Source organism: Cyprinus carpio, chromosome A16 (assembly GCF_018340385.1).
Source record: "Cyprinus carpio isolate SPL01 chromosome A16, ASM1834038v1, whole genome shotgun sequence".
Classification (NCBI taxonomy): Eukaryota; Metazoa; Chordata; class Actinopteri; order Cypriniformes; family Cyprinidae; genus Cyprinus; species Cyprinus carpio.
The window spans coordinates 3945926-3957745 of NC_056587.1; positions in this window are offsets into that span (position 1 = coordinate 3945926).

Genomic DNA, 11820 nt, shown 5'->3' on the forward strand with positions numbered 1-11820 from the left:
TTTGCTGTTATCTCTCAGCTCACTGTAACACACACACACACACACACACACACATCAAATAGATTTGCTGTTATCTCTCAGCTCACTGTAAACTTAAGCATACTGAAACACTCAGAGACAGTCTAAATAACACTCTTTCGTACAGTCAAGCAAATAATACAGAAAATACAATTTCCTCCTCAATCACCAAAAATTTTTTTATCATTCATTGATAACCATAGAAGATTAAATAAAATAACATCTTACACCATCTCTGAAAATTTTCTTTCTTTCCATGTTTTCCACCAGAGGTCTTAAATCAAACTTAGGCTATTTTAATGAGAGATAGATATCTCAGTATCTCTTAATCATATAGCAAACTGCGTATCACTTCTATTTATACACTTCTTCACTCAGTCTCAAATCATGTACAACAAGACCTGCTAGAACCCTCGATTTTATTTCTTCATGCATAAATCCTCCTCCTCTGACGAGGAGTATACCGGATCATCTGCTCTAACTACAATAACACCTCTGATCAAAGTTTCTAGACAAACTCTTATACATTTTATTGAAATATCTAATGAGCATCCCATTAATCCTGCAATGTGTAAGTTAGCTATCTAATAACCAAATAATGTTGATAAACTGCACTTTAATTCTACTAAAATTATTTACTAAATATTCAATAGAGAAATTATGCAGTAGTTTTCCTTTATGAAATGATTAAAGTGCTAAATATAGTTCACCAAAACAAAGCTGTCGTACAATTTTTATATAATCTCTTGCAACATTTACAGATGATCTTTACAAAGTTTGCTGTCTGGGATTTGATTTCAATCATTTTTCTTTTCCTGTATTATTTCCTCTGAATATCTCTCTTACCATTGATCTGAACTGATTTACTGATATTTTTTTAATTATTTTTTTTTTTACATTGATGATGACTTACAAAATGTGGATAATTCCCTCACTGTTGTTCTGCACCACTGTGTTTTTACAGGTTAGGGAGTGTCATATGCTGCAGTTTTTCTCCCAAATATTCAATAGAGAAATTATGCAGTAGTCTTCCTTTGTGAAATTATTAAACTGCTAAATCTAGTCTCACCAAAACAAAGCTGTCGCATTGGAATTTTTATATAATCTCTTTTGCAACATTTTACAGATGATCTTTACAAAGTTTTCTTGTCTGGGATTTGATTTCAATCTATTTTCTTTTTCCTGTATTATTTCCTCTGAATATCTCTCTTACCATATTGATCTGAACTGATTTTACTGATATATTCCAAGAATCCATTAACATGGAGGTTATTTTTTTTTTTTTAATTTTTACATTTTGCCAAGAACTGTTAAGAATGTTGATAAACATAAAATTATATATATATATTTTTTGATTACATTAGACATTTGTATATATGAAATATGTATATTAGAAAGGAAAGCTGAATCTGCTAAACTCTTTCTGTCCCTCACTGTTTTCTTTTCTGAAGAATGTCCAATCATGCTGTCTTGAGAAATTTCCTGTGCAGACAGACTAAACTAATAAATCAAGAATGTTTGAAATTAGCATACAAATATCATAATTAGATCCTTTTACAATCTTGGAATATTTATATGATTAAAAAGCCTTGTCAGCTATAAAATGCTACTTTTAAGATATTCAGTGGTGTGATAAAGTGTTGGCCCCCTTCCTGATTTCTTTTTTCTTTTTTCTTTTTTTTGCATGTTTGTCACACTTTAATGTTTCAGATCATCAAACAAATTTAAATATTAGTAAAAGATAACACAAGTGAACACAACATGCAGTTTTTATTATTTAGGGAAAACAAAATCCAAAACTACATGGCCCTGTGTGAAAAAGTGTTTGTCCCCTAAACCTAATAACTCTTAGCAGCAACAACTGCAATCAAGCGTTTGCGATAACTTGCAATGAGTCTGTTACAGCGCCGGTCCACTCATCTATGCAGAATTTTTGTAATTCAGCCACATTGGAGGGTTTTCGAACATGAACCGCCTTTTTAAGGTCATGCCACAGCATCTCAATAGGATTCAGGTCAGGATTTTGACTAGGCCACTCCAAAGTCTTCATTTTGTTTTTCTTCAGCCATTCAGAGGTGGACTTGCTGGTATGTTTTGGATCATTGTCCTGCTGCAGAACCCAAGTTCATTTCCGCTTGAGATCACGAACAGATGGCTGGACATTCTCCTTCAGGATTTTTTGATAGAGTGCAGAAATCATGGTTCCATCAATTATGGCAAGTCGTCCAGGTCCTGAAGCAGCAAAGCCCCAGATCATCACACTACCACCACCATATTTTACTTTTGCTATGATGCTCTTTTTTTTCTGAAATGCCGTGTTACTTTTTATTTCTTGGCTAGACATAATAGGACACACACCTTCCAAAAAGTTTAATTCTTTTGTCTCCGGCCAGCTCACAGAGTATTTTCCCAAAAGTCTTGGGGGATCATCAAGATGTTTTCTGGTGAAACTGAGACGCAGCCTTTATGTTCTTTTTTGTCAGCAGCTGCTTCTCGCCTTGGAACTCCCCTGCCATGCCCGACCATTTTTTGCCCAGTCTCTTTCTTATGATGGAGCTCATGAACACTGATGACCTTAACTGGAGGCAAGTGAGGCCTGCAGTTCTTTTTGATGTTGTTGTGGGGTCTTTTTTGTGTGAGTCGTCAGCTGGAGCTCTTGGGGTAATTTTGGTTGGCTGACCACTCCTGGAAGGTTCTCCACTGTACCATGTTTTTGCCATTTGTGGAATAATGGCCTTCACTGTGGTTCACTGGAGTCCCAAAGCTTTAGAAATGGCTTCATAACCTTTTCCAGACTGATAGATCTCAATAGATAGACTTTCTTTTTCATTTGTTTCTGAATTTCTTTGGATCTTAGCATGATGTCTAGCTTTTGAGGATCTTTTGGTCTACTTCACTTTCTCAGGAAGGTCCTATTTAAGAGATTTCTTGATTGTGAACATGTGTGGCAGTAATGAGATCTGGGTGTTGCTAGAGAAATTGAACTCAGGAGTGATAAACCACAGTTTTAACGGGGGGGCAAACACTTCTTCCACCACAGGGCCATGTAGTTTGGATTTGCTTTTTCCCTTAATAATAAAAACCTTAATTTAAAAAAAACTGCATGTTGTTACTTGTGTTATCTTTTACTAATATTTAAATTTGTTTTGATGATCCTGGAAACATTAAAGCTACAAACATGCAAAAAAATAAGAAATCAGGAAGGGGGCCAACACTTTTTCACACCACTGTACATATATATGAGACAATATATATATCTCTCTCTCTTTTTTCCAGTATTGCATGGACAGAAAGTTGTCACTGATCTTAAGGTTACTGGGTACCAGGGTCATGATGTCACAATGTTGTGCCAATATATCAATGGGGAACATAGAAGCTAATAAAATACTACAAATGCAGTGGGCGTGGCAGAATGAGTCCAGTAAATATGAAATCATGGTCTTTAGCATGGACCATGGCCTTTCTCTACAAGACACATTCCTGAAAAAGCATTGTGAGTCAACTTCAGAAAGGCCCCCTCTGATCTATGAGGCCTCCATCATCATCAAAGATGTGAAGATGAGTGATCAGGGAGTTTACAGCTGTGCCTACACAACCTTCCTGTCAGAAAGACCACCGGAACGGAAATTAAGAAACGGTTTCTGGTGGACCGATATTGTAGTTGCTACTTCCAGTAGACTGATGCAATAGCCAGCTCCAGACGTGCGCTCTGTATTATTGTTCAGTGTTGTGCGTTTATGCAAACAAATGTGAGTAATCATGTGAATATTTAATTAACACTTTGTAGTTTATAATTGTGAATGTCTGACGATCCTGTGGAATGTTTTTTTGAGATGTGTAATGATGAATCGCGATATGTGATCGCAGATGGTAATTCCATAAGCCGCGTTAGTCTGATCACATTGAACTCACACGTGCTGTTGTATTTCATGCTGTGTCATGCCGTGTATTGGAGTTTACTTTGTTATATAATATTCATATAATATTATCTGATGATAGTGAGTATTCGTTTGTGATGAGTGATTTAATCAGTTATTGATATTTTTGTGAGTTAATTTGCAGTAGTATATACAGATTTTGTATTCATATTGTATTCTTTATCTGTTTCTGAACCACAGCATAACCTTTGTCAAATACTACCATTTTGAGTCCATCATATCTTCAGATGATGTTGTAATGGATATCACTGATTACCTGAAAAGTACTATTAAAGAAAGAAAGCTTGAAAAGGATTCACATCGTCGTACTGATTCTCTAACGGAATCAATGTCCATATTTGTCCTTCCAGTAGAACTGAAAATTTAACAAGGTTGACAGAGGGTGGTACCCTGCAACAATTGGTCCTTGAGCGGAACACAGCGGCAACAAACAATATGGACGCGCAGCTAGTGATGCAAAAAAGCGGGCCTGGTCAGACCCCAGAGACAAAGTAAACCACCTTCACATCTGGTGACCTGAGGTTGGCTACGCCACCCCAGTGGACCCTCTCCAATCTCTTCTTCTAAGCTGTCACAGCCAACGCACAAGAGCAATGAGGCGTCCTGGTAAAGTAGCTCTCATTCCAGATCAGTGGTCGTTCCATTATCTCTGGTGATGCCAAGCTACTTCTGCACTCACAAGCAGTCCAGGCAGCCATGGTGGATGAGAGAATCAAAGCAGAGGCAGTATGACAACCTACTTCAGCGACAGAGGAGGAACCGTTGGCAGAAAATAGAGAATATCAGGGACTGCAAGCACAAGCTAAAGAGGCTCAACGTGTTCAGGAAGAGGCTCTCATGGCAAAGGCTTTAAGCTAACCAATTTAAAGCGGCTGGCGTAAGCTAAAAAAAAAAGGCGGGAGCCCGGCCTAGGAAATTACCCAAACTGGTGGGTATTCTTTGCTCCAGCCAAGACTTGAGTGTGGAGCGATGCAGGTCCTGAAGGATCCCCAGACACAACCGTGCCACCATACGCAGTTACTTCATGCCAGCCCAGTCCAGTCCTCCTGTACCTCAGCAATTTCCCTGCCCCGTATCATCCATGAGTCCAAGCCACGCAGACTGTATCAGAGGCACAGAGCATAGATCAGTCACTCAAAACTCCTCCATTGACATTTACAAGCAACTTCTATGCCCCGCCCACAAGTTCCAGCTTACACCGCACAGTTGTCCGCGATGTACAGTCACTCAAACCCAGGAAGATCACAAGTAGCACATTATGAGGGAGAATATGTCACATGTCTTGCAGCAGCTAAGGCCGAGTCTCAATACCACTACCTCCCATTCAGCCCTGTGCAACAAGGGGAGTTTACTCTAAACTGCGACACCATACACAGGTAGTGTTCTGACTATCACAGACTAAACCTCCTGTTGCACCAATTGCCATCAACCTCACATGTGAATACAGCCATTACCAAGGCAGTCAGCCCCTCTTATGAGTCGTAGAATCAGCCTATTCCAACCACTCTCATCATAGAGCACCTCTCTTTATCAACACGCCACATCTGCCCTCAACCATATTCACCTCTACCTGTTCTCAAGCTGGTTACATACCCCAACCGGGACAGAACTTCTGATGGCAGCAGCCTATGGCATTCCTGCGCCCCCACTACCAGTGTTTGAGAGTGGCACTGAAAGTGACTTTTACTTGTGAAGTTGGCCTTAGATAATCTCAGCAAGTCACCATACCCACATCCGAGCAGTACTGATATCAAGTGTTGCTGAGGTCACCTGAAATTGCTAGTGCCCAACAACTGGCTAAAGCATATATATGCCACCCACAGCCATACACCACAGCCTTGCAAACTTTGCAGGAGAAGTATAAGCCAGCAGGCAACGTGCAATCTGAGTTAGGTGCAACCATGAGTACACCACCCCTTAAAATGGGTGATTCCAATGCATTTGACTCATTCGCCTTATCTGTCCAATCCCTAGTAGGCATGCTGAAAACACTGGAAGGTCAAAACGGGTATGAGCTCATGTGTGGTTCTCACGTAGACCGCCTTCTGGGTAAACTGCCACCTGCTTACCGAGACGGCTTCGTAGAATACTGCCTGAGCCATGGAATTCTACAAACTGGTACAGACAGAACCTATACTCTCCCCACTTAGCATCCTGGTTACAAGCGAAGTCACCCAAATATAGCATTATCTCCAAGCCGAGCAGCGGCTACAGCCATTTCAGTCGACACTACAAAGTCAACTGGGAAGAGTAAATACACTACATATCATCGAGGAAGGCGTTCAACACTATAACTACGACATCAGAGAAATCTGTCAAAGCCTTCTGCACTGGCACAAGTAAAGTCATCTCAAGCCAAACCCTATTGTCCTCATTGCGACAACCAAGATCACTATCTTAACTCCTGTGATAAATTCAAAAAGGCTGACCACTCCACAGATCATCACCTGGATAGCAGAGGGGCAAGCGTTGTTGGAAGTGTGGTGAATCATTCAGCTGACTCCTGTAACCTCAGCGACCGTGTAAGGGCGATCTGCAAAAACTTCACCTTACCGTGCTGCATATTTCTGATTAATGAGTACCTCAGAGCAGTGCTTATGGTGAGCCTACCATCGACACAGATCTATCTAGACAACCCGGCTCACAGAAAGTCTATGCTAAAGTTGACAGAGTTCTCTTGCACAATGGTGGCCAAACAATGGAAGCTCACGCTGTCTTAGATGATGGCTCTGAAAGAACTATAGTCCTTCCCCAAGTGGTTCGACAGCTCAGGCTAAATGGAGCTCCAGAAGTTCTTCCCTTACAGACAATTCACCAGAGCCATACCAAACTTGATGGGTCCACAGTAACTTTTGAGGTGTCTTCTTTCACCAGTATGTCATTCGAAAGAAACATTGAGAGAAAACTGGCCAAGAATCCTGAGCAAGCACAAGTTTACTGTTTCTGAGATTCAAAAGCTTGAATCAGCAGGCTACATTGCTAAGATAGCACCAGATGAGGTAGACAAGTCCACAGAGTCGTGGTTCATCTTCCCCACCACATAGGTGCACCGCCAATGAAAGGATCGAATAGCCCACAACTGTTCCTTTCAGTACCATGGTCAGAGCGAATGAACAACTCCTTCCAGGGGGGCCAACACGCCAGGCCATCTCTGTTGGAGTGTGATATTGAGGTTCGGCGGCAACGTGCAGTTGCAGTGGCGAGGGGACATAAAGGCATGTTCCACCAGAATCGTTTATTACCTGGTGACAAATCGGTCCTCGCGATTCATCTGGAGGAACATGAACCAGGAAGCTCACCCGAACTGCAGTGGCAGGTACTTCCTTTGAGTGCGACCTGCAGCCCATGCTCGCCACTTATGCTCTTCAGTATCATGCCCGCAGAATACCGACATGTACCATGGCTGGACTAGTTGACATTGTGGAACTACCTCATTCTATGTTATTAACTGCCTTCCCCGGTACCCTGATCAAAGGTGAGGCCAAGGCCATAATAGATGGATTGCGTCAGTCCTTGCTACAGGGGAGGCTTTGAAATCCGACAATGCCAGGCATCCAATGTGCCATCCATTCTCAGGCACCTCCCATCGGAGGCCAGATCCAGCTAGTAGTGAGTGCTGGTTGTCTCAGAGTAGCACTGACCTGCAGAACTTACACTCACGACCTACAATGGAATTGCCTCGTGACACCCGTGGGTATAGAAACCGTGTAGCAGAGCCTGCTCAGTCCACTATGAGGAACCTGTATAAGACTTTGGCAAGCCAATATTATGACTCCTTGGGGTTCATCCCCTACCCCTTCACCACGGGGCGCAAGACTCTGATCCCAGGGATCTCTGGAAACACAACCTAAGCTGGGATGAACCTATTGAACCCTTACATCTGCGTGAGAAATGGTCCACATGGATTGCAGGGGAAGCTTTCCAGTATCACCAAACTACAATTCCCTGCGACCTTATGCTCCTGGCAAATCCGACACTCCGATCCACTGTCAGAGAGTTACATGTCTTTCTGCGACGCCTTCGGAGAGAGAGTATATGGTTCTAATCAGCCCTACCTTCCAGGTCACCGACGAGAGTGATGAAGTCCATGTCACCTTTGTCCTAGCTCGATCTAGAGTGGCCCTAGGAATGTCTATCTATGCCCGCCTGGAGTTGTCTTGTGGCGGCTCTCTGGAGCTCAGATGGCTAAGTCCTCCACAGACTGAACTTACCATTCCCATACACCAAGTCACATACTGGACTGATTCAACCACAGTGCTGCATTGGTTAAAATCAGAATCTTGCCGATACAAAGTCTTTGTGGGGTCCAGAGTAGCCGAATCAGACTTTGACAGGCGTTTTCCAGATGGAGGTATGTTGACTCTGCTAGAAATCCCACGTGACCACATCACCAGGGATACTTACCTTAGTGGAACTAGCTTGCCCTCACCAATGGAGATCCGGTCCTTCCTTCCTGACTCTCAACCACAGAATAAGTGGCCAGCATTACCCAGTGCAGAGTCTGAGACCAGACACTGAGCAGAGATATAAAGAGCATCCTTTGTTGGAGCAATCACAGTTGTTTACCAGTCCAGTGCCTTTAGAGCTTCAGTCAATTCAGAACCTGGAAGGAGCTACTTCCAGAAACAACTGTGGAGTCCTGTGATGGAAGCGACCAACTCTGACGCTCATCTGAAGCCTCAAGGTATATACAGGCTGACTCCTCTTAGCACAGGCACAACGATTCATTTCCAGAAGAATTGCGGGCTTTGAAAGCTGAACAATTCATCTCGACAGACAACCCGATTGGTCTCGCCCCAGAATATGGCAAAAGATGTGGTATATCAGAGTGGGAGGACGACGTCGTGTGAAACCCTGTCTCTCCTGATGTCATTCACCCTATCGTCCTAGACCCTCAACATCAGGTCCTAGAAGTTGCTCATCAAGACATAGATCAACAGCTCAATCATCCTGGTGCAGAGCGAGTACTAGCGGACTCGCCCGTCGATACTGGGTGTAGAGGCGGTGAAGCTGTCTTGAACACCAACATTTCTATTAAGTTGCCAATTTTGGCTCCAAGCCACAGAACCCAAAAGATGTGGACCTTCCACCTCATGCAGGCTTCTGCCTGCTTCAAGCCACCATTCTTCCCCACTGTATGTGAACTGCTTGGTGCCCTTTCATGTGAAGATGGAGTCGACGATCAAGAGAAGAGAGATGGGGATCTTATATGCTTGTACTCCACCAGATGTTTACATCTTGATCTCCCCTTTGAACACCCTAGATACAGACGCTTTCCTCCCGTCTTCTGGCCTTTATAGCCACGCAGAGAGCCCTTTGATAGCCTATGTGACGGCACCAGCTACTGGAAGCGATCCTGAGTTAAGAGATCCTTTAGTCAATGGCCTTACCTGAACTTCAGGCCACAACTGGCTAAACAGCAGATCCAGTTTAAGCTATATATCCACCCGGCCCCTCACTTTGGGCGGTACATGGGAGGCCAGTGAAGTCAGTTAAGACTGCTTTCGCGAGTCATTTTCACAGGGAACAATCCGTTACCTGAATCTGTGCTGCAAACATTACTAGTGGAAGTAGGGCATACTCAATTCAAAGCCACTTGGCTATGTTTCATCGGACATTGCAGACCCGGACCCTGTGATGACTGATGTACTCATGGGCCTTCGTGATGCCTCCACTACCACAAGTCCTTTATGGCTCCGACTCTTAGGCAAGCGCGGAGTGTGACATAGCCAGGTATTGGCTGATCAGTTCTGGACTGCTTTCATCGCTATCTACCAGAACTACAGGGGCGAAGACAGAAATGGACATCCCGGATAGCGAAGGGGTTGGCGGTAGGACAGAAGTGGTTGCTCCTAATTGACCATCCAACTCCCACGAGCACTATGGCCTGTAGGTGGTACCGTGATGAAGGCGGTAATGCAGGAGCAGACAAAGGAGGATTAGGACAGCTAAAGTCAAAAGTCCCAAGGACAAAATGTATCCTCGTCCTGTTGTGAAACTGATTCCACTTCCTCAAAAGGGATGAGGAGATAAAGACACTTTGGATGGCCTTTCTTAAGGGCTACAATTAGCCTGCCCGGTAATTAAAGTGCAATGTCAGAAAGACCACCGGAACGGAAATTAAGAAACGGTTTCTGGACGGACTGATATTGTAGTTGCTACTTCCAGTAGACTGATGCAATGGCCAGAATACGGACGTATGTCTCCATTATTGTTCAGTGTTGTCGCGTTTATGCAAACAAATGTGGAAGTAATCATGTAAATATTTCATTAACACTTTGTAGTTATAATTGTGGAATGTCTGGCTGCATCTGTGGAATGTTTTTTGAGACGTGTAATGACGGTCGCTGTATGTGATCCTTGGATAGGCGTATTTAATTCCATAAGCCGGGCGTTAGTCTGACTACATTGAACTCACACGTGTTATTGTATTTCATGCCAGCGTCATGCAGTGTATTGGGTTTACTTTGTTATATAATATTCATATATTATCTGATAGTTGAGTATTCATTTGTGATGAGTGGTTAAATGATTTATTGATATTTTGTAGGTTAATTTGCAGTGAATATATACAGATTTTGTATTCATATTGTATTCTTTATCCTGTTTCACGCAGATCACAGCATAAATAACCTGTGTCAAATGCTTTGCCATTTGATCCATCACATCTTCAGATGATGTTGTAATGGATATCACTGATTACCTGAAAGTACTATTAAAGAAAGCTTGAAAGGATTCACATCGACCGTACCTGATTCTCTAACCGGAATCCAATGTCCATGTTGTCCATGATAGAACTGAAAAATTTAACAAAGGTTGACAGAGGTGGTACCATGCAACAGAAGTAGTTGGCTCGGATGATTTGCTGACAGCTCTGTGATCTCCCAGGTCAAGTTTGCCCGCCTATCTCAAAGTTCAGCTGCATGCACATCTGTAAATAGTTCAAATTAACTTTAAGCAATTATTATAAGAACAGTGAATGACTGCTATTGTTGTTAAAAAGTTGGTTGTAATGGTTAATAGTTGGATGTTATATGATGTTTCATAGCTTTTTATAAAAAAAATGTCATAATTATGCATATGAATAAAATGTATGCTGACAAATTCTAAAAAAATTCTGTGAAAAATCTTGTTTTTCTCTAGAGGTTTAACCAACATTATGATTATTTTCATTTATTATGCACGTATAAATGTGTACCATAAAATTAACACAGCTGTAGTACCTATTTTTAAAACACCTATTTATTTATGCTTTATTAAATTATGTATTGTAATGTAATCAACCATGTAGTGTGCCCTCCACTTTAGTTTTTACCTCTAACATTTCTAGCTCTTTTTGTTTTTTTTATTATAATATAATAAATAAAAAGAAAATAGATCGAATAGAAAAAGAATAGAGCAAGCTTTTTTAAAGAAAACAAGTAGTTAAATGAATAGAGTGCAAGTCTAAAAGGGGCAAGTTATTTTTTTAAAGAATAGAATTAGAATAGAGTAGAGTGCTAGAGTTAGAGGGTCAAATAAGATGAAAAAGATGTGTTTTAAGCCGATCCTAACCTTTTAACTTTAATCTTTTTAACCTTTTATCTAGATTTTTAAGTTTTCTGAAGAATGAGAGTTACTTGCCTCTGCTGTAATGGTTCATAATGCCACAGTTTTATCACCCATTTTAGTGTCTGCAAGGTGAATATAAGTCTGATTACTATGACACATAATAGCACACCTCTACTTGACAAGCAGCACAAATTTAGGTATCATTCTTGTTAGTATCACAAATGGTGTTGTATGATTTGCCAAAGTTTAATACTTTGAGTCAGTGGTGACCAGACTTCCTACTGATTTCCTACATTGCCTAATGTTTAGAGAG